General features: G+C 43.4%; 2 protein-coding genes across 4 annotated transcripts in view; one reads left to right on the forward strand and one right to left on the reverse strand.

The window, feature by feature from the left end:
• Positions 1 to 20,891, forward strand: part of LOC106732182 (radial spoke head 14 homolog) — a 212,435-nt gene that overhangs the window by 148,143 nt on the left and 43,401 nt on the right. The window lies entirely within an intron of this gene.
• GNAZ (G protein subunit alpha z) overlaps positions 1 to 20,891 on the reverse strand; it is a 151,238-nt gene that overhangs the window by 114,029 nt on the left and 16,318 nt on the right. Inside the window, exon 2 of one of the 2 annotated variants that reach the window (XM_075898004.1) lies at positions 1,829 to 1,884. The exons of the other annotated variant lie outside the window; for it this stretch is intronic. The gene's annotated coding sequence lies outside the window, so the exon portion shown is untranslated. The remainder of the gene's footprint in view (positions 1 to 1,828; positions 1,885 to 20,891) is intronic. 2 annotated transcript variants of the gene reach the window in all.

Genomic DNA, 20,891 nt, shown 5'->3' on the forward strand with positions numbered 1-20,891 from the left:
GTTTGCTGGAGATAGAATTTTGAATCTGCTTGGCGGGGGAGGGTGCACAAATCCGTGTTGGGTCACTATGCTGCTTTACTGAACAGAGGTATAGCAAGGGTGTTATGTGTTCGGGGGCAAAAGCAAAATTTGCTCCCCACTGCTGCTGCATGGCGGGGCCCTGAACCATGGGAGGAGAAGGCATAGCTTGTACCGCGTCTTTACCTGCCCCCTCCAGTTTGTGGGTGGGCCCCTGCATGCACTAACCTGCCAGGGGTGATGGAGGAGGGTGGGGTTAGGGGCAGAGAGGTGGAATGGAGGCTCCAGCTGGTGGCAGTGGGTAAAAGAGGAGCAGACGAGCCGAGGGATAACAGGGGAAACAGAGGGGGACTAAATTGGCACCCCCTAGCGTGGCGCCTAGGAGCAACTGACTCCCCCCAGCCCTCTCTCGCTACGCTCCTGCTTGAATCTCTCCTTCTGTTCCTCCATCACCCTGATCATGCATCCTGTGGAAGCATGCAGTTCCACAGCTTCCTTTCTAAGCATTACGCCTGATGTCTGCACTCTTTCACGGACTTATTTAGCACAGTGGTCTCCAACCTTATTAAGCACGAGATCACTTTTTGAATTTAAGTGAAATTCAGGGTCTACCTCAAACCCAAACACCCTTGCCCCGCCTCCTTTGTGTCCCTTCTCTGAGGCCCTGCTCCTGCTCACTCCATCCTCCCTCACTTTCACCAGGCTGGGGCAGCGGGTTGGGGTACACAGGCTTTGGTCTTAGATTAAGGGATTTGGAATGTGAGGGGGCTCTGAGCGGATCTTGGGGCAGGCAGTTGGGAGCACGGGAGGGGGTTCTAGGTGCAGGCTCTGGAAGGGTGTTTGGATACAGGGGTGCTTGGGGCTAGGCAGGAGTATGAGGTACAAGAGGGGGTTCATGACTGGTGAAGGGTTTCAAGATGTAGGATCCGACTGGGCCCTGCTTACCTCAGGTGGCTCCTGGATGGTGGTGCATGGGGCTAAGGCAGGCTCATCTCTACCCTGGCCCTGCACCACTCCCCAAAGCAGCCAGAAAAGTCCCTCCCAAGTACTGTGCCTCCTCTCAGCTCTGTGGAGATAGGATACAGGGTGGGAAAGGGGGCACCTTGACATCAGTGCCCCTCTTCTCTCTCCCCTCCCCTGCCCTGCTCAGCAAGCAGGCGGCTACCGGGGGTAGAAGGAGACAGCTCCAAGGCAAAGAGCAGAAGGTGTGCTGCAGTGGTGGTAGGAGCAGCTGTAGTTTAGGCATTTGACAGCCTCTTGGCCAAACCAGTCAAGATCACCTGTCAGAGGCTCCAAGATCTACCAGTAGATCCCGACCGACTGGTTGGTGACCACTGATTTAGCATCTCACAAACCAAATTCTCCCTATTTTCTTAAGGGTGCTTCCTTATCTGTTACAACCTTTCCGACACAGTTTGTGATGGGGCTGTCAAGGTCTCTGCTGTTCAGCACCATGCACAAAAAGGAGTCTAACAACACTTAGTCCTATCTTGTAGCATTTCACTTACAAATGTTCTCCAGCATTTCCATTCACTTTCCTGCTGACCCTTGCAAGGAACATATCTTGGCAAGCACTGTAATCAGGGTGAGTGAGCAGTTGGGGGTGTGGCCCGAGGCTGTGCATACACACAAAAGAAATTCCAGACAGAGCTAGAAAATTCCCTTTGCAGGAATATAGTTCTAATTATGCCACACTTTTCCACAGGTGGGTAGCACGCTAGCAGACATCTCCCTGCTCAGAGTAAGTAAGGAAGCCAGGGCACAACTTTTCCAGGTTTGAGGCTTTCACCGTGTTCCGTATGCAGCTCACCTCTGTTCCGCTTTGGTTCCTGCCCAAGTGATTGATGAATGGTCCGGGCTCGTGTCCTGTAATGGGGGAGGGGAGGACAAAACTGTACTGCCATGGATTCTGCTGCAGAAAATTAACTAGTACCTCGTGTAAAGTTTTGACAGTGTCTCTGCAGGATTCCATTGATACCACAGCAAGCCTCAACATCCTGCTCAATCACAGCAATTAGCTACACAGCGATATGTGCAGCTTCCCTCTTTTCTATGCCCTCTGCCCTGCACTGCACAAGCCACAGCCATATACCCTGTGTTTCAGCCCCGTTTCCTGGTGCCCAGAAAGCCAGTTGCTCAGACTGGCTACAGCAGCAGAGAACAGTTCCTGGCTTCCAGACAGAGTCAGCAATCCAAGAGGGAGCCCCATGTGGTACCTCAACTTCTTCATCTACTATTTCAACCAGTGGGTTAGGTCCTTAGTATACTGCCTCCATGCTCTCCAAAGTATCCACAAGTTTTGGTGGTGAAGGTGGGGTCACTGCTAATGACAGCATCTGGCTCCTTATAGAAATGGCAAGTCTTCAGTGAAGCATTGTTTCACTTCATGGGCCTCATGATAGGCTTGTCTAAGTTATTTATTTTTCACTCTGCACTGCAGCATGTCCTGCTCACTTCCCTTTTCACACAAGGCTTGAGAAATATGCCTGTACGTGTCCCAGTTCCTATGAGTCACTCTCAGCTGGGACTGAACTGACTCTTCTCGCCAAACATCAGATCCAACAGCTCTGCAGCAGTCCAAGCGGGGGAGTGTTTGGTGCGAAGGCCAGACATAGGCACCTGGGAAGATGCCATGGGACCACTGCATGCTGAGCCAGCCCACAGGGCGGAGAAGTCCAGGTGCTCAGGCTGTGTAAAGCAGTGTTTCTCAACCTTTTTTAAGAAAGTACCCCTTTAAAAAAAATTATAAGTACCCCCATCCCTTCTCCTCTAACCCAGTGCACCCAACCCTCGCCCCAGAGCTACACACCCCCAGCCTCCCCTGCTCTAACTCAATGTCCTCCCCCTCCCATAGAGCCAGGTACCCCCTCCCCCTCCTCTAACCCAATGCCCTTCCCTCCCTCAGAGCCAGGCACCAGATGTATTGTAACCCTACCTCAGCAGCTTGTCTGCAGGGAGCAAGTGGCCTGCCAGCACTGGGCTCAACACATGGGGCTATGCACTCCCACCTCAGCCCGGCGTCCCCCAGTGTGGTGCCCAGGGGCAATTGCTCCCCCCTCGCTACACCACTGATGCAAGGGGTTCTTCGGCGCAAACCTTACTGTGCTGCTTCACCACCTTTTAGCTCCTCTCTGCAGCACCACGGGGCAGAAGCAATGGGGATGCGTTGTACTGAGCTGTTAGTGGGGGTGGGATAATTTGCGTCTTCAGGTTCAGCCGCCCTCCCCGCTGGAGAACCTCGGGGAAGCTGCCAGAGAGGAAATGAACTAGAAGAGGCGGCTGTGGAAGTGATTTTTTTTTCTTACGGACCAAACCCGCCCTCCAACTTGGAACTACCCTGGGTCTCACTGGAGCCGCCACCGCCACAGCCACACACTTTTCCCACCAGGCACTATGGCATGTGCGCAGAGCAGCTGTTAACGTCCAGGCACGCAGCTCCAATCATTCAATTTGACAGGCATGTGCCTCCGCCCCCTCCCCGATACCCTTTGCAAGGCAAACTCCCAGACATTTTTTGCCAAATTTCACTCGTGTTGATGTGCCCCCCCCCAGACTTCTCTCGCATACCCCTAACGGTACTCATACCCCTGGTTGAGAAACACTGGTGTAAGGCACAGCAATTTGTAATGTCAGCCCTGTGTAATGAACCTCATGCATTGCATGAAATACCTCAACAACCAAGTGGATGAAACCAGACAGTCACTATCCTTTCCAATAAACTCACAGGGAAAAGCCAGCCAGCAGGAAATGGGATGTAAATTTCGCAGGACTTGCAAGGGAGCAGAGCAGATAGCTAGTCCCCTTGCTGCAGGGCAATGAAGTTCAAACTGCTGACCAAAACAGCTGATTGGGAATTACAGATAATTGTGTGGAGGTCAGAATCAGCAACAAAACACCTTGAGGTGTCCACACTGTGGCTGTGTCTAGACTGGCCAGTTTTTCCAGAAAATCGGCCACTTTTCTGGAAAAACTTGCCAGCTGTCTACACTGGCCGTTTGAATTTCCACAAAAGCACTGACTTCCTACTGTAAGAAATCAGTGCTTCTTGCGGAAATACTATTCTGCTCCCGTTCAGGCAAAAGTCCCTTTTGCGCAAAGCTTTTGTGCAAAAGGGCCAGTGTAGACAGCTCAGATTTGTTTTCTGCAAAAAAGCTCCGATCGCGAAAATGGCGATCGGGGCTTTTTTGCGGAAAAACACGTCTACATTGGCACAGACGCTTTTCCGCAAAAAGTGCTTTCGTGGAAAAGTGTCTGTGCCAATCTAGATGCTCTGTTCCGAAAATGCTTTTAATGGAAAACTTTTAAAAAAATAGGAATTTTAATGGCAGAATGGTTCAGTGAATTGCTGCTAATGCATGTTTCAGTGGGTCATGATATGATCTAGACATGACAGACAGTTTCCTGAAGTGAGATTTTGCTAATCCGGTTTATACTCATAGAGCCAGGTACTGTGTTTGTGTTTAGGAAACACCTAGCATAGTTTAGACCCCATCAAAATATAAATAACTGCTGCCAGGGGTGTCCAAAGTCTAAAATGTGCACAATAGCTAAAATTTGGCATGTAGCCCTGTCCTAAAGCTTGGGCGAATAAAAATACTAAAGGAAGTTCCCATTCCAACTGACTTTGTTAGACCAGGTTCCAATAAGTTTTCATTCAATTCTATGAATATGTACAAGAAGCATTTCATATTAATTCCAGGTCTACTTTCGTGAAACCAAATTACAATATTTAGTTAATGGAGTTTCTCAAGGTTCATGACAACAGAATGGAGATCAAAATCTGGACCACTTTAGAGCCCGAGTTAGAACTGCTAGCTGTTGAGTGTTTAGGTATTCCAGTCCCAGATTCTTCTAGCAGGAATTGCTTCAGGAAATGGTGATGAGTACTGAATGTTATGACACATTTACACTCCACTCCCATTATGTCTCAGCAGGAGTCCTTGTATGGGATTGGCATCATTTTTGCTCTGTTTAGTAACTCTAGACAAACACACACTAACATATTTTCATACAATCAAAACAGTGTCAACACAATCAACATAGGTAACCTGTAATGGCAACAGAACAGCCATATTGTGCTCTTGCGTGCATTGACATAAATCCACGTACACCACTGGCTTTGGATGGAGTTGCTTTGCTTCATAATGCTATTACAGACCAAAATCTATCCATAATTGCTCTGAATATGACCTTTATCCTTTCATAGAAGATGTTACGTTATGTTGTGGTGTGTTGTGGTGTGTGGTGTGTTATGTTATATGTTATGTTATGTTAAATAGCTCTCTAATGAATGCACAAAGAGGCCTGGCTAATAGACCATGCAAAGGGGTGGCCCTTCCATATAGGCAAACTAGGCGGTCGCTTAGGGCGTCAAGCTAAATGGGGCGCCAAATGGTGGCACAATATCATTGAGGGGTTTGGAGGTGGGGGCACCGATTACATGGTTTGCCTAGGGCGCCAGTTGCTGGCAGCTAGTCCAGGGTTGCCCCGATGCAAACTATACACAACCGTTGCCTTCGGAATGTACAAACATCATATTCAGTGAAAGATGGACCAAAACAATGAGAAAAAGCAGTGCTCTGTGAGCCTCAGAGGATTACAGCAATGTAAGTTTAACCGTGTTGCAGGCTATGACTTCTTTGGCATGAACCAGAACCCCATTGTGGTAGGCACTGTACAAAAAGAGAACAAAAAGATAGGCCTTACCCCCAAAATCTTATAAGTATAAGACAAGAGAAAAAAAGATAGATGGGGGTACAAGGAATCAGCAATACATAACTGGTCAGTAGGATGTGCAGTGATAGCAGCACACCACCAGTCTAACATTGTCAAGATTTTTTTGTAGACATCAAGTGAGAATTTTGAAGAGAGACTTGGAGGATAGTGAAGTAGTTTTTGTGGGAGCTCCTCCCAAGCATGAGGAGCTGCATGGAAGAAAACACAAAAGTGCTTCTTTGAAAATTTAACAGGGGAGAGTTGGAGGCTAGTATCACTGGCCAATCAAAGAAAGAAGGGATTTCGATACAGTGAGATGATAGGTAAATTAGGATAGACTGTGAAGAAACTTGAAAGGGAAGACGTACAGTGTGTGTTTGATACAATAGAGAAGGAAGAATTAATGGGGGGAGGCAAAGAGAGGATGAGATGTTCAAAGCAATCAGTTGGGAGAATGATCTTTGCAGCAGCATACTGAATGGGTATGACTGGGGCAAGATTGCATTTGTCGAGGCCAGGGAAAAGGATGTTGCATTAATCAAGATATGAAATGATAAGAGCATGGGAAAGGTTTTCAGTTGTCTGGATCAATAGGAAAGGCTGTATCTTATAGGATTTATACAAAAAGAATCTAAGACTTAGTCTGAATGTGAGGACTTAGAGAGAACTGAGTTGAACTTAACATCCAGGTTATGGGCCTGAATGACAGACAGGATGTTGAAACTGTGTACAATACCATGACTCAAGCCAAGTCTTCACTTTCTGGAAGTTCGACCCTGCTGTGGTCGATCTTCTAGAGTTTGATTTAGCGAGTCTAGTAAAGACCCACTAAATTGAATGCTGAGGGAGCCCCCATTGATGCTCTACTCCTTGAATCGCAAGGAGTAAAGGTAGTCAATGGGGGCATTTGCTCCCATCAACCTTCCACTGTGGAGATGGTGCCAAAGATCACATTAAGATACGTCAACTTCACGTATGCAATTAATGTAGTTGGAGTTTTGTATATTAATTTGAACTTCTGCTTAAGAATACATGTGGCCTGAGGAAAGATTATGAGCTCCCTTTAAGCTTGATCTGACAGCTGGACATCAATGAGGTGATGTCAGAGACAAGCAGAAATTTTAGTTTAGACTGAAGGTGACAAGGCTAGAGTAGAGTAGAACTGAGTCATCAGAATAGACATGGGTGTTGAATTTATGCTGGAGAATGAGTTTACCCAGAAACAAGGAATAAGAGGGAAAGGAAAAGGGAACTGAGGACAGAGTCCTTTGGAATCCCCACATAAAGTTGGACAGGGGATGAGAAGGACTCCTGAAAGACATGCTGAAGGAGGAATTAGAGAAGGAAGATGAGATCCAAGAGAGGACAGTGTCATAGAAGCCAAAAGAGGATAAGATTTCAAGAAGAGAAAGATCAGCTGTGTAAAAGGAAGCTGATGGATGAAGTACTCATTCTGTTTTCTAGCTAGGAAGAATATCGAGACTTTGAGAATGGTTTTAATGGCAGTCAAGGAGTTGAAGGAAGCCAACTTGAAAAACATCGAGGATGGAATTAGAGGAGGAGAACTCCAGACAATGATTGTAGACAGCATGTTCAAAAAGCTTAGAGATAAAGGATTGATGAAGCTGTAATTTGAGATATAAGAGGGATAAAGAATGGATTTTTAAGATGAGAGACTGAAGACTGTGAGGAGAAAGAAAGGTGAAGAAGAGCAAGGAAAGGGATGAGAATAGACATGAGGGATAACGGGATGGGGGTCTCTGGAGAAAGTGAAGGAGTTAGAGAAAGACAGCAATGGAGAAACTCATGCATCTGTGATACTGAAGTAGAGAATAGTAGGACAAAGAGAAGGGTTGGGCAAAAGTCACATCTTTTGTCTGTTTTCTCCTGGATGAAATTTGCAAGATCCTAGAGCAACAATGGAGGCAGGAGGAGGAAGGGTGTGGAATGAGCCAAAAGTGATGAAGAAGCAACCAGGATTGCAGGCATAGGAACTAGTTGAGTTTAATAAACAGAGTTACTTAGCTAAGAAGGTGGCAGAATTAAAGGAAGAGAGAACACATTTGTAGTGGAGGAACCGGTCTGGTCATAGCAAAGCTCTACAACATAAGAGCAGAAGTAGAGGAAGTAGATGTTGGGGGACAGCCAATGCTGGAGTTGGCAGGTGGCTCTTGCAGTGGGAGAGGAGAGCCAAAGAGTTATGGATGGAGGAGAGTGAAGTATGGAAAGAATCAACTGCATAATCAGTGGAAGAGAGCAGACAAGAAATCACTAATGCTAATGGAGTGGAAATCTCAGAAGGGCCAAGTGATATGGCATTGGTATGTATATTGAGAGCTGTTGCAAAAAGAGGCTAAGAGGTGCTCAGAGAGAGGGAACTCGGCATCAGAGAGATCATTGAGAGGGCAGTTCCTGGGGAAGACCAACTTAAATTAATGGCCTTTTGATGAGTTGAAGCAGGCCTGCACGTCTAATTAGGAAGTAACAGGAAGAAAATGAGCAATGACTTTCATACAAAGTCATCCGAGATGAATGTGAGAGACTGTGTAATGAGGAAGAGAGATCCCAAACAAGAGAGAAAGGCTCATGAAAGCAACATGGAGAAGGAGAGGAGAGAAGCGTTAGATGCAGAACTGTTTGAAAATGTGGGAAGAGATGGGCATTGAAGCTTCAAAAACAGGAGAGAAGCCCACAATGGTGTATCCCAAGCAGGATATGTGAGAAGGAGGCCTCCATGCAACTAGAGAGGCAGTGTCAGATGAAAGGACTCTCATCTCTGTTACTGTCACAGTTACTGGAAATAATAATATATACTGTCAGGGTGGTCAAATATTGGAATAAATTGCCAAGGGAGGTGGTGGAATCTCCCTCTCTGGAGATATTTAAGAACAGGTTAGATAGACATCTGTCAGGGATGGTGTAGACGGAGCTTGATCCTGCCTTGAGGGCGGGGGGCTGGACTCGATGACCTCTCGAGGTCCCTTCCAGTCCTATGATTCTATGATTCTATGATTCTATACCCTAGCCCTAAGGCTGTGGAGGATTGTGATTTTTTTTAACAGATGGAGTGGGCATTCCAGACACAGCAAAAGAAGTGGGGGACGAATGGGGATGGGTGTGAGTTTAGGAACAGTGTCACAAAAGGGGTGGAGGAGTTACGTGTGTGTGTGTGTGTGTGTGTGCGCGCGCACGCTGGAGGGAGGGCCAAGATTGGGGTAAATATCACCAGAGGGGAGAAGAATGATTTGGAGGTGGAACCTAGGGGAGGCCATTGGGGGTAGAGAGCAGATAAAGCTGCTGGGAACTACAGAGGGGTGAATCACAAGGAAAGAGAATTGAAGTTAATGGGAGGAAGCTAGTCCACCAACTGGGAAGGCAAATGCAGTAGCAGTGGCAGTAGCTAGAGCCTCAGGCCTTCCAACTCACTGCCGGAGTACCGCTCCACATGGCTCTGAGGTCTGAGGGTAGGGGAGCCAGCACTGCTGTCTGGGTGGCTTTGAGAGCTGGCTGCCTCTGGCCTCACCCCTTCTGCCCAACAACACCCTGCCTATTCTGAGAGAATGGAGCCAGAGCTCCCCACATCTTGTCTAGGGATCGATGGAGGCTGTCAGCCCACCTAGAGGAAGGGTGAGGCAAGGAGAAGGAGGAGAGCTGTTACGATGCAGAAGAGCGGTACAGCAAGAGCCAGGGCAAGTGACAGACAGACAAGATTACGGTACAAAAAATTCCAACACAGAAGGCCTGAAAGGGTTCTGCTGGCTCCAGCACTCAACCTCTGCTGTCTTGGAAGGGCCCTCTGCTCTGCGCAGAGCCCTCAGTGGTGAGGGAGGTAAGTCCAGGATCCAATGTCGTGGCAGTGGTGGCTCCCGGCTCAGCATACCAACTGTAACTACTGTTATTAAAACCTGTTTTGCCTTCCTAATTTCTCTCCTTTCTAAATTGGAAAAATGCTGCTTAATGTAATAGTAGTTTTGAATCTTGACTCACTGCTATCCTGATGAATTCCTAGGGACAAACTGAAATTACTGTTGAACAAGGACTAAATTTTCTCACTAGTCTACATCTTTAAAAAATGTCATCTGAGTGCTCTCTTAGCCCTGTTCTACACTAGGGACTTATTTTGAAATAACACCCGTTATTCCAAATAACAAGCGGAGCATACACACTACCAAGCCTGTTATTTCAAAATCAGGAGCTCGTTATTTTGAAATAATAACTCCTGCTTTCCACAAGGAACAACACTTATTTCTAAATAGTTATTTCAAAATAGTGGATGCTCCGCTGCTGCTATTTCAAAATATCTACTCCCCAGACTCACTCAGAGAAATTACTCCCCAGTGCTTCCTGGGGCTCTAAGTCGAGATATAGCACATCCACATTAATGGAGCCTGCCTTGGACTCATTTTGAAGCCTTCCTGTAGTGTGGACACACTATTTTGAAATAGTTATTTCAAAATAATTTCCTAGTATAGACATGCCCTTAGAAAGGAGCTGTGGATCTCTTAAGTTCCGCCTTAATATTTCAGAGTAGGCAATGATTTTATACTCCCTGGGGGAAATGAAAGAGGAGGAAGCAGCATGCTGCAGCCTAGAGTTAAAACCCAAGAGGCTAACCAGAATTCAGGGTATACTCTAAAATTTGATTCAAATGAGACTCCATAAAGCACAGTGGCTTATAGATGCAGCCAATGCCTTGTCTAATTTTCTGCTTTTCCCCTGGGATCCTGAAATTCTGAAAACCTTAAAACCTTACAGCATTCTGTAACATCAGCAGGTATATATTTCAGGCAGCAAAACAATTACTGTGTCTATCCCTCACCTGTTTCTCTAATCTCTTGAAGAACCTCAGGCCGTTTTCCAACCTTAATACTCAGAAAGCTGTCCAGTTTTTATTGGTTGCCTTGAAATTACTTTGTTTTTAAACACACACACGTCTCATTTCAACTTTATAAGAAGAATTTCAGCAAACTGCATGCTTGATCCACAGAAAAAGCTTTTCAAGCCTCAGGTGCATAAAAATATAAAACAAGTCACAACAAGTTTTTTGAGACATAGTCTATTTAAAAAAAAATGCCCTCAACCTCTTTTGATACGTGATGTTACTTCAACAAGCACATTCAGGCTTCTTTTGGAAGAAGCTTTTCCAGAAGAAATTTAAAAAAAAAACTTCTTCAGAAAGACAGCATCTAAATAGCAAAAGCATATCGAAAAAGCAATCTGCTTTTTCGAAAGATAGCATCTAGGCTGAATGGATGCTATCTCACATGTAAGCTGTGATTACTATGGACGGAATGGCCACAAGGGCACCTGTGCTTTTTCCTCTTTCCTTTACTTTCGAAAGAACTCCCTCTTCCCCGTCCACACATCTTTTTCTGAAACATCTCTTGCAAAAAGCCTTCTTCCTCATAGAAAGTTTACCAATGTCGGAAAAACCCCTCTGTTCTTTCAATTTTTGTTTCTGAATGAACGTGATTGCAGTGCGGACGTAAGTGCAGATTTTTTCGGAAAAACAAAAACCCTCTGCAGTGTAGACATACCCTCAGACTGGTAATTTATATCAGCTTCCTATGGGAAAAATCTACATATCACAGGAACTGCTATCACAGTTGGTGCTAATTAATATACTAGTTAGCAGTGTCATCAGATAAATTAGGGATTGGCTGGGCAGGGAGTGGCTGGTCACTGATCTACCATCTCATTTCTATTGTTGTTTTCTCAGAGGCTGAGGCAGATAATGCTGATGGAGCAGTGTATGTAATTTGTCCTGCTGCTGCTTGTACTATGCCTATTCTGTGAAAAAGCAGAGGACTTCATTTCAGAGGATTGTCAGCCCATCACCCTTTTCAGACATTAGATTAACTGAAAAAGATAATTTAAGCAGTAAAACTGTCTGAGACTGTCCATATTACTAAGGGAAAAGGATTGTTCCAACCTTTCTAAATTTCAATTATTACTGATATGGTAAGTAAAGCATGTTAGGTAATCTTTAAGATCTTGCAAAATTGGCTTTCTAATATTACAAGAATACTTATATTTTTAAATAATTATTAACAGGCCATTAATCTTACCTAAACCAACTATGTTAAAATTTAAATAATTGACAGCATAAGTAATAACTTTGTTAATACTTGTTATATTAGTTATTTACTCATTAACACTGATCACTAGCTACATGAGAACAATAATGAGAACGAATACTTTAAATTCAGTGCACATTTCATATGAAAGATTAGTAGAAATGATTTTACTCCTAGACTCATAAAGGAGGATCAATCAGTGTTCTTCGGATTAGATTAAGTACCAGATGGGCACCTTTCTGCTTTCTTGAGCCTATCAATTGTTCCAGTGTTTTGGGTTCACTGGAATACAATCATTGTCTCCGTTTCATTCTCAATAAATAATCTTAAGTGGAAATAGAGCTGGATGCTACTCTGGGTGGTACTGCACAACTCAAGAACAAGAGAATTCCTGGGACTTTAATTTCCTTTTTTTGTTTTGCATTTTACTGAACTTTATCTTTGTGCTTAAGATCAAATATTCTATTACTTTTACTCCTTTTTAAATGGACGGTTTAGGCGCATTATTCTTCTCAAGAATAACAGAATCACAGAGTACTAGACCTGGAAGGGACTGTGAAAAGTAATGAATTCCAGACTTCTGCCCTCATAGCAGGATTAAACACCATCTAGACTATCCCTGACAGTTGTCTGTTAGTCTGCTCTTTAATATCTCCAATGATGGAGACTCCACAGCCCCCTTAGGCAATTTACTCCAGTGCTCCAGTGCTTAACCACCCTCTTCCTTCTGGCATGACTGTGAACCACTGAAAACTGCTCTCTGAGAATGGTTATCCAATGAGTTATGTACCCACCTTATAGTAGCCCCATTTAGGATGTATTTTCCTAATTAAATGCCTTACTAAAATCTAAGTATACCACACCTACAGCTTCCTCCTTATCCACAAGGCTTGTTATCCTATCAACAAAAGCTATAAAGTTAGTCTGACATGATTTATTCTTGACAAATCCATGCTGTTACTTATCATATTATTGTCTTCCAGATATGTGCAGATGAATTCCTTAATTAGTTGCTCCATTATCTTTCCTGGCACAGAAGTTAAGCTCATTGATCTATAGTTTCCTGGATTGTCCTTATTTCCCTTTTTATAGATGGTTGCTGTATTTCTCCATTTCCAGTCTTCTGGTATCTCTTATCTGCCATGATTTTTCAAAGATGATGGTTCAGAAGCCTCCTCAGTTAGCTCCATGAGTATTCTCGGGTGCATTTCATCAGGTCCTGATGAAAAGGTAACATCTAACTTTTCTAAATAATTTTTAAATTGTTCTTTTTGGGTAGGTTTAACTTTTGAACCTACCCAATTTTCTCTGGCATTCACTATGCTACGCGTCCAATCACCACCAAACTTCTTGGTGAAAACCAACATAAAGGAGGTGTTAAGCATCTCTGCCATTTCTACATTTTCTGTTATTGTTTTTCCCTTTTCACTGAGTAACGAGCCTACCCTGTCCTAGTCTTCCTCTTGCTTCTAATATATTTGTAGAATATTTTCCTGTTACCCTTTATGTCTCTAGCTAGTTTGAGCTTGTTTTGTATCTTCGCCTGTCTAACTTTGCCCCTAGATACTTGTGCTATTTGCTATTCATCCTTGGTACTTAGATCTAGTTTCCACTTTTTGTAGGGCTCCTTTATATTTTTAGATAATTCAAGATCTCCTGATTAATCCAGAGTGGTCTCTTGCTATATGCAGTAGAATGGTGTGTTCTGGAGCCCTTAATAATATCCCTTTGAAAAACTGCCAGCTATTTTCAGTTGTTTTTCCTCTTAGTCTTGCTTCCCATGGGACCTGACTTACCAGCTCTCTGAGTTTACTAAAATCTTCCTTCTTAAAATCCATTATCTTTATTTTGCTGTTCTCTCTTCTACCATTCTTTAGAATCATGAATTCTATCATTTCATGATCACTTTCACCCAAGCTGTCTTCCACTTTCAAATTCTCAGCCAGTTCCTCCCTATTTATTAAAATCCAATCTAGAACAGCTTCCTCAGAGTGAATTGAAACCTTTACCAGCTAATGATAATTAAGAAATTAATGTAAGATCCCCATTTTCTGTGGCAAGCCTCAAAGGTCTAATATTATACACTATGCATTCTTTTTTAATACTGCAGCTTTGTACTGCAAAGCTTTATTATCTTTAAATTGACTAGATTAAGCCAAATGTATTTGCACTTACTGTTGCCAGATTTTTAATCCTTCGCTGTGTCCTCTCTACATCATTCATCCTGTACTACAAGTTTTCTGGAGGTGAATACCTGGCTGCAAAAATGGTATTGCCCGGAGGGCTTTGGCTTCCTTGACCATGGGATGCTATTCTAGGGGAAAGGACTTCTAAGCAGGGATGGGGTCCACCTATCGAGGAAGGGGAAGAGCGTATTTGGACACAGACTAGCTAACCAAGGGTACATCTAAACTACATTCTGTTTTCAAAAGAGGATATCTTCTTTGAATCTCACTTTAGATATCGGATCTTTTGAAAGTGAAAGTAGTCTGGATGCAGTTTTTCGGGAGGAAAAAAAAACCTTTTTTGAAAAAACCATATAAACCTCATTTTTTAAGGAAGAGTGGTTTTTTCGAAAAAGCAGGATTTTTTCAACCCCCTTCTTCCCGCGTCCAGACTACTTTCACTTTCAAAAGATCTGTGGAATTTGCATATCCTCTTTCGAAAATAGAATGTAGTCGGGACATAGCCCTAGTGAGGAGGGCTTTAAACTAGGTTTGAAGTGGGTGGGTGGTCCAAGCCTGTATGTAAGTCAAAAACATGGAGACCTGGGAAAAGGGTCAGAAACTGGAGGCACCATGGGCTGTAATAGCAGAGATCAAAGAGAGACAAGACAGAACTGAGGTGAAAATCAAGTATCTTAAATGTATACAAATCAAAAAGTATGGGAATAAGCAGGAAGAACTTGTAATGCTTTTACATGAACACAATATAGTTGCAATTACAGAGACATGGTGAGATAATATACACAATTGGAATATTGGCATAAAAGGACACAGCTTGCTCAGAAAGGAAAGGCAGGGAAACAAGGAAGGAGGTGTTTCCTTATATATTGAAAAGGTTACACTTAGTCTGGAATAGATATAGGAGACAGACTTGTTGAAAGTCTGTGGGTAAGGATAAAAGAGGTACAAATAAGGGTGATGTCATAATAGATCCCTAACCAAGAAGAAGAGGTGAGTGAGGCTTCTTTTAAACAACAAAATCATGCAAAGCACAACATTTGGTGGTGAGGGGGACACTTCAATTACCGAAAAATAAAACAGAAGAGCATAGATTATCCAACAAGCTCTTGGAATGTGTTGGAGGCCATAGTTTACTCCAGAAGTTGGAGAATGCTACAAAGGAAGAGTATGTTCTAGATTTGATTATGACAAATAGGGAGAAACTGGCTGAGAATTTAAAAATAGAAGGAAGCTTGGGTGAAAGTGATCGTGAAATGATAAGAGTTCATGATTCTAAGAACAGGTAGGAGGGGAAAAACATCAAAATGAAGATAATGGATTTCAAGAAGGAAGACTTTAGCAAACTCAGGGGGTTGGTAGGTGAGAACCCATGGGAAACAAATATAAGAGGAAAAACAAATGAAGACAATTAGCAGCTTTTCAAAGAGCCATTATTAAGGGCACAAAAGCAATCTGTTCCATTGTGTAGAAAAGATAGGTAGTATGGCAAGAGGCCACCCTGGCTTAACCAGGAGGCCTTGAACAATCTAAAAAGCAAAAAAGAGTCCTACAAAAAATGGAAACTAGGCCAGATTACAAAGGATGAACATAAGCAAATAACACAAATATGTAGAGGGGAAAATTAGAAAGGTGAAGGCAAACAATGAGCTCAATCTAGCTAGAGACATAAAGAGGTGTTTAATAACTTTTTTGTTTCAGTTTTCACCAATGGTAAAATGGCATAAAGAACATGCTTATGAAATCTGTGAATGCTACTAAACTGGGAGGGGTTGCAAGTGCTTTGGAGGACAGGATTATAATTCAGAATGATCTGGACAAACTGGAGAAATAATCTGAGGTAAATAAAATGAAATTCAATAAGGAAAAATGCAGAATGCAGAAAGTTTTTTTGGAAAAAGGCTTCTTCGTCGTAGAATGAGGTTTACCGCCCTCAAAAAAAATCTCCATTCTTTCGACTGCCAGTTGAAATAACTCAATGACAGTGTGGACACAAGTATTGTTTTTCTGGAAAAACAGCCGTTTTTCCAGAAAAACGCTGCAGTGTAGACATAGCCTAAGGTAGGCATTTCAGTGTGGCCTGGAGTTTGGCACTGAGATACCTTTGACAGGCAAGGTTTAGGCCATACTCCATTCCTCAGCATTTCTCCTGGCTAGGTCAGACAGCCACCCATTCAGCTTGCTAGCTTCTGTTAACCCTTTTCTTGGGCACCTGACTCTCTCTAGTCCTTATATAGGGAGGCCAGTCACCTAAATTAGGGCTGCAGATTCCACTGGGCAGCAAGGTATTGTAGTTCTCAGCATTGCTGTGCTGTAGTCCCACTGTAGATATAGATCCTTCCCTTCTCAGAGACACTCACAACTTCTCTATGCCTCTGTTGGAGTTCATTAGCCACACCTGCCACTGTCACTGCCACAGCAAGTCAGAAGTTTTCAGAGACTTTATGCAGGATTCAACAGCTGCTCACTAGGGGAGTCCACAGAGGAGCCCTGCTATCGTGTTGTAATACACGCACTGCTATATATTTGGGAACACTGAACCAATTTATGTCTCTTCCATCCAACTAATTTTTAAAGCAAATTTAGCATGATTAGAAAGTGCCTGGCTAGATATTCCTTGGGATCAAAGACCTAATTTATCCACAGAACAGGCACAGCTCAAGCTTTCCTGATATTGCCACTAGTGCATATTCAAAACCAGTCCTAGAGAGAACCATGTCTACAGATCAGTTTTTATTCCCGTTCAGTCTTGATCTCTGCAGAGACTTAAAAACAAAGGTTCTTTGATGATTATGATGGTGCTTTGTTCTTTTAACATGGACAATTATCCACCGAGAACTAAAATGAGTGTAGCCAGACAGACCGCCCCCCCCCCCATCTCATCCATCTTATTTGCCTCTCTGAGGTTCCTGAAGCATACAGGACAGAGAAGGAGCAATAATATCAGCATAGTCTATGCTGGCTCATCTGATCCTGAGGAGCTGAAAACAGATATGTGGAGAGAGAGCAATTAAGTCAATAAGCTGGCCTCGAGGCTGCAAGAACTGCCCCGGCTGGCACCCATGTTGATTTGAACACACACACAGTCCCTGGGAGAGGAATTTCCCACTGAGAAAAGAATCCCCCAGTAATTCCAATTTAGTTATCTCTCTTACAGGTGTAAATTAAGTTCACAACTCCCTTGTAAGAACTGGTCTCACAAAAGGCAGACCAGCCCCATTTGGCATCACAGATAAGAAAGAGAAATACGTGACCCAAAATGGGTATAAAAGATGGGTCCAGCACACACTCACTTTGAGTGTCATTCTACCCTCTACCTGCTGGTCGGGTTAGGTGTTTGACCTCCCGAGGTTCTATGGGGACGCCCATCTCGTATTTTCGTCTTTCCTAGGAATTGAGGGACCGGCCCTGGCCTGACATGCTGGAGTCGAGAGGCACAGAAGGGGGTAAAAATTGTACCTGGATGTGGTCCTCTGTCTTAAGTGTACACATAGAAAGAGTAAGCTGTTACTTGGTACCATTATTTCTATTTTTCTATCTTTATCTTTTTTGTAACCATTTTAAGATCTATATTTTGCTAGTAGTTAAGAAATAGAGCAATAGCCATTGCAACCATATGATTTATAAGCTTCCTCAATAAACCTGTAACTGTTTAAGTTTTAACCTGACTCCTTCAGTTGCTGTAACTGAACCAAGCACAATTTAAAAGAACTTCAGCCGGTCTTAAGGGACAGATATAGGGAGAGCTTGGGCGTTTGGATTTGTGTCACACCCAGGTAGCAGAATCCACTGGGGCACTTTTTAGCCTTCCCCAAGGCTGCCCGCTGCGAAGGAATTATGAATTCTAGCAGCTGAAATCTGAAGTGCAATAAACTCTCTCTGTACACTTATTGGGTGCCCGTCAGCCTCCTCCAGGTTGCCTGCTGCAAGGGACCCCGGTCTCAGCAGTTAAAGTCTCGGATGTATAGTACACACACAGTATAGGAAGAGCTTGGGCGTTTGGATTTGTGTCACACCCAGGTGGCAAAATCCGTTGGGGCACTTCTCAGCCTCCCCGAGGCTGCCCGCTGCGAAGGAATTATGAATTCTAGCAGCTAAAATCTGAAGTGTAATAAGCTCTTCCTGTACACTTATTGGGGCGCCCATCAACCTCTTCCAGGTTGCCCACTGCAAGGGACCCCGGTCTCAGCAGTTGACGTCTCGGGTGTATAGTATACACACACACACCACTCACTGCCCTGACCATCGGCTGACAATGAGACTGCAAAATGTTTTTTATATAAGGACAAACAAGCTATAGAGTTAAACTTTTGGGAATGGGGGAATGGTCAAATGAAAATCAACTACCAGAAATCTCACAGGAAACTTTTATGTGATTCCCAGACAAACTTTGTGTACTTAAAATATTCAGATAATTTAATATTTCAAATAAGCTTCTGCAAATTTGGAAACTTATGCTAAATTTTAAATCTCTTAAGATTCCTCAATCATTAGCAAAAAGGGTGGTAGGCACTGTCAGGCATGGAGAAGTAGAATCCTTTGATACAGATAATGAAGTAATATTTTGGGTCTAGAGTATTATATCATTGTTAGAGATATAAGGGTTAATGACCAGATCCATCTGCCGTTAGTGGAGGTCAGTGAGGATTTCTCTGTTTACTTTAATGTGAGTTGGATTGTGTACTGTGCTTTGTTTTGAATGAGATGAAGATAAATTTGATGTTTTGCATCCACGATACTGCCATATGGAATATTTCTGAAAGCCAGCAGATAATTCCTTTCTACTGATGCAGACTTGATATTGCAAAGGCAAAGAATGGAACTACTTCCTCCAGCCAGATTTGCACAGCAATGAGAAAGGGTTCTATGACCCTTCATAGGTCTACAGAACATGAGCTATGAGAGAAGACTGAAAGAATTGGGCTTGTTTAGTTTGGAAAGGAGAAGTCTGAGAAGGGACATGATAGTGGTTTTCAGGTATCTAAAAGTGTCACAAGGAGGAGGGAGAAAAATTGTTCTCCTTGACCTCTGAGGACAGGACAAGAAGCAATGGGCTTAAGCTGCAGCAAGGGAGGTTTAGGTTGGACATTAAGAAAAACTTCCTAACTGTCAGGGTGGTTAAACACTGGAATAAGTTACGTACGAAGGTTGTAGAATCTCCATCCCTGGTGATATTTAAGAGCAGGTTGGACAGACACCTGTCAGAGATGATCTAGATGGTGCTGGGCCCTGCCATGAGGGCAGGGGACTGAACTCAATGACCTCTCGAGGTCCCTTCCAGTTCTAGTGTTCTATGATTCTATGACCAAAGCATTTAGAAAGTGACTCACATCAAAACAGCATTTGGACATGGTGACCTATGTGATTATGCAATTTCACATCTATTTTATTAGTTCCACATTATTGTATGATTCAGCAATGGTGGTGAAGGTGAGGGTTCTGCGCATTAAAATAGTCATGGTTAATAAACTGAAAGTCCTGGTTGTGAGAATGTGATGGAAGTGTGCTATGAAATAATCGTCCCTTCCCATAGCATGGCTTTTCCTTCAAAGATGCTGAAAGCATCGTTTTTACACAAAAACCTTGTAGTGTAAGACTAGCCTCAGAGACAAACCAATGATCTATGCTGAGGGCCCCGTAAATCAGTAGTGTCCAAAGCTTGTGGCTCTCAAGAGCAACTGTGTTAAGGGGGAAAAATGTATGTGTGTCAGTTCATAATGTTCAAAAGCTTAAGAGAGGTAGCCGAGTTAATCTGTAACAGGAAAAACTTAAAAAACAACAAAACATGACAGGCATCTGAAGAAGTGAGTTATGCCCACAAAAGCTCATGATCCCATCTACATGTTTTGTTAGTCTTTAAAGTGCTACTAGACTATTTGTTGTTTTTTAAGTTCATAATGTGTTCATGAGTTGCATCTTAGAACTTGTAAACTAGAGTATTTGAATCACTGGAGACCTCAAGAAGGAAGTGGCATGAGGCTAGGAAAGGCATTCACAACATGTAGTAATTCAACATGTGGAAATGTTGAATTTTAAATTCAGCAGTAATCCATTTAGGAATGTGAATGGGTAACAAATTAACCAATGGGGGCTGGAGCAGGCCCCTACCTGCTGCGGGCAGACCAGCTCCAGCCCAGCCCGACTAGCCCCTGCCCATGGCAAGGTGTCCGCTCCAGCCTGCCCGTCCCCATTTAATTGGTTAACTGCTTAATGTTTAATCAGTTAACTAATTAAATGGGATTTTACATCCCTAAATCCAGGGCTAACATGTGTCTGTGAGAGCTGCAGAGCCAGTAGAACTTTGCCAATGAATGATTCAAGGCATTAGTTGGAAAGACTTAAGTCACCAATGAAGAGATCTGGGAAAGGACCAACCAGCTGCTCATTTCCATCCGAATCAGAAAGAAAAGCTGGATGTTTTGGGGGCATGAACTCCAGATCCCAACACAGAAACTTCCACTTTAATCTGTCAAGTAGAAACAAACAAGTATGAGGAACTGAAGGAATCCAAAATAAACTTTAGGAAGAACCCTTAGAAAGGAGGGTAGAAAGCAATCTCAACACCATAGAACAGATGGAACTTGTAGAAAATGACAGAGAAGAACAGAAGTTACTGGTTTCCGCTCTCTGAGCAACACTGGTACATCAATTTAATGTAATGGAAATTAGAATCCGCCCTGTTGCTAAGGAGATTATAAGGGGCATTAGCTCTCTCCTTTCCCCTGAAGCTCAGATGTAGCTTTGAGTGCCTCAAGCAGCTGGTGTCTCTTCTCTGTTGCTGGACTCAGTAACCTCCTTATTGCCCACTGGCTGCATCATGCAGAAGGTAAGAGTAACTCTTGTTGCTCCATTACTGCTTAGAGGTGCTTGGTGAAGCATAGCTACTCCCCCATCTGGC

The sequence above is a fragment of the Pelodiscus sinensis genome, chromosome 15 (assembly GCF_049634645.1).
Source record: "Pelodiscus sinensis isolate JC-2024 chromosome 15, ASM4963464v1, whole genome shotgun sequence".
NCBI classification, from domain to species: Eukaryota; Metazoa; Chordata; order Testudines; family Trionychidae; genus Pelodiscus; species Pelodiscus sinensis.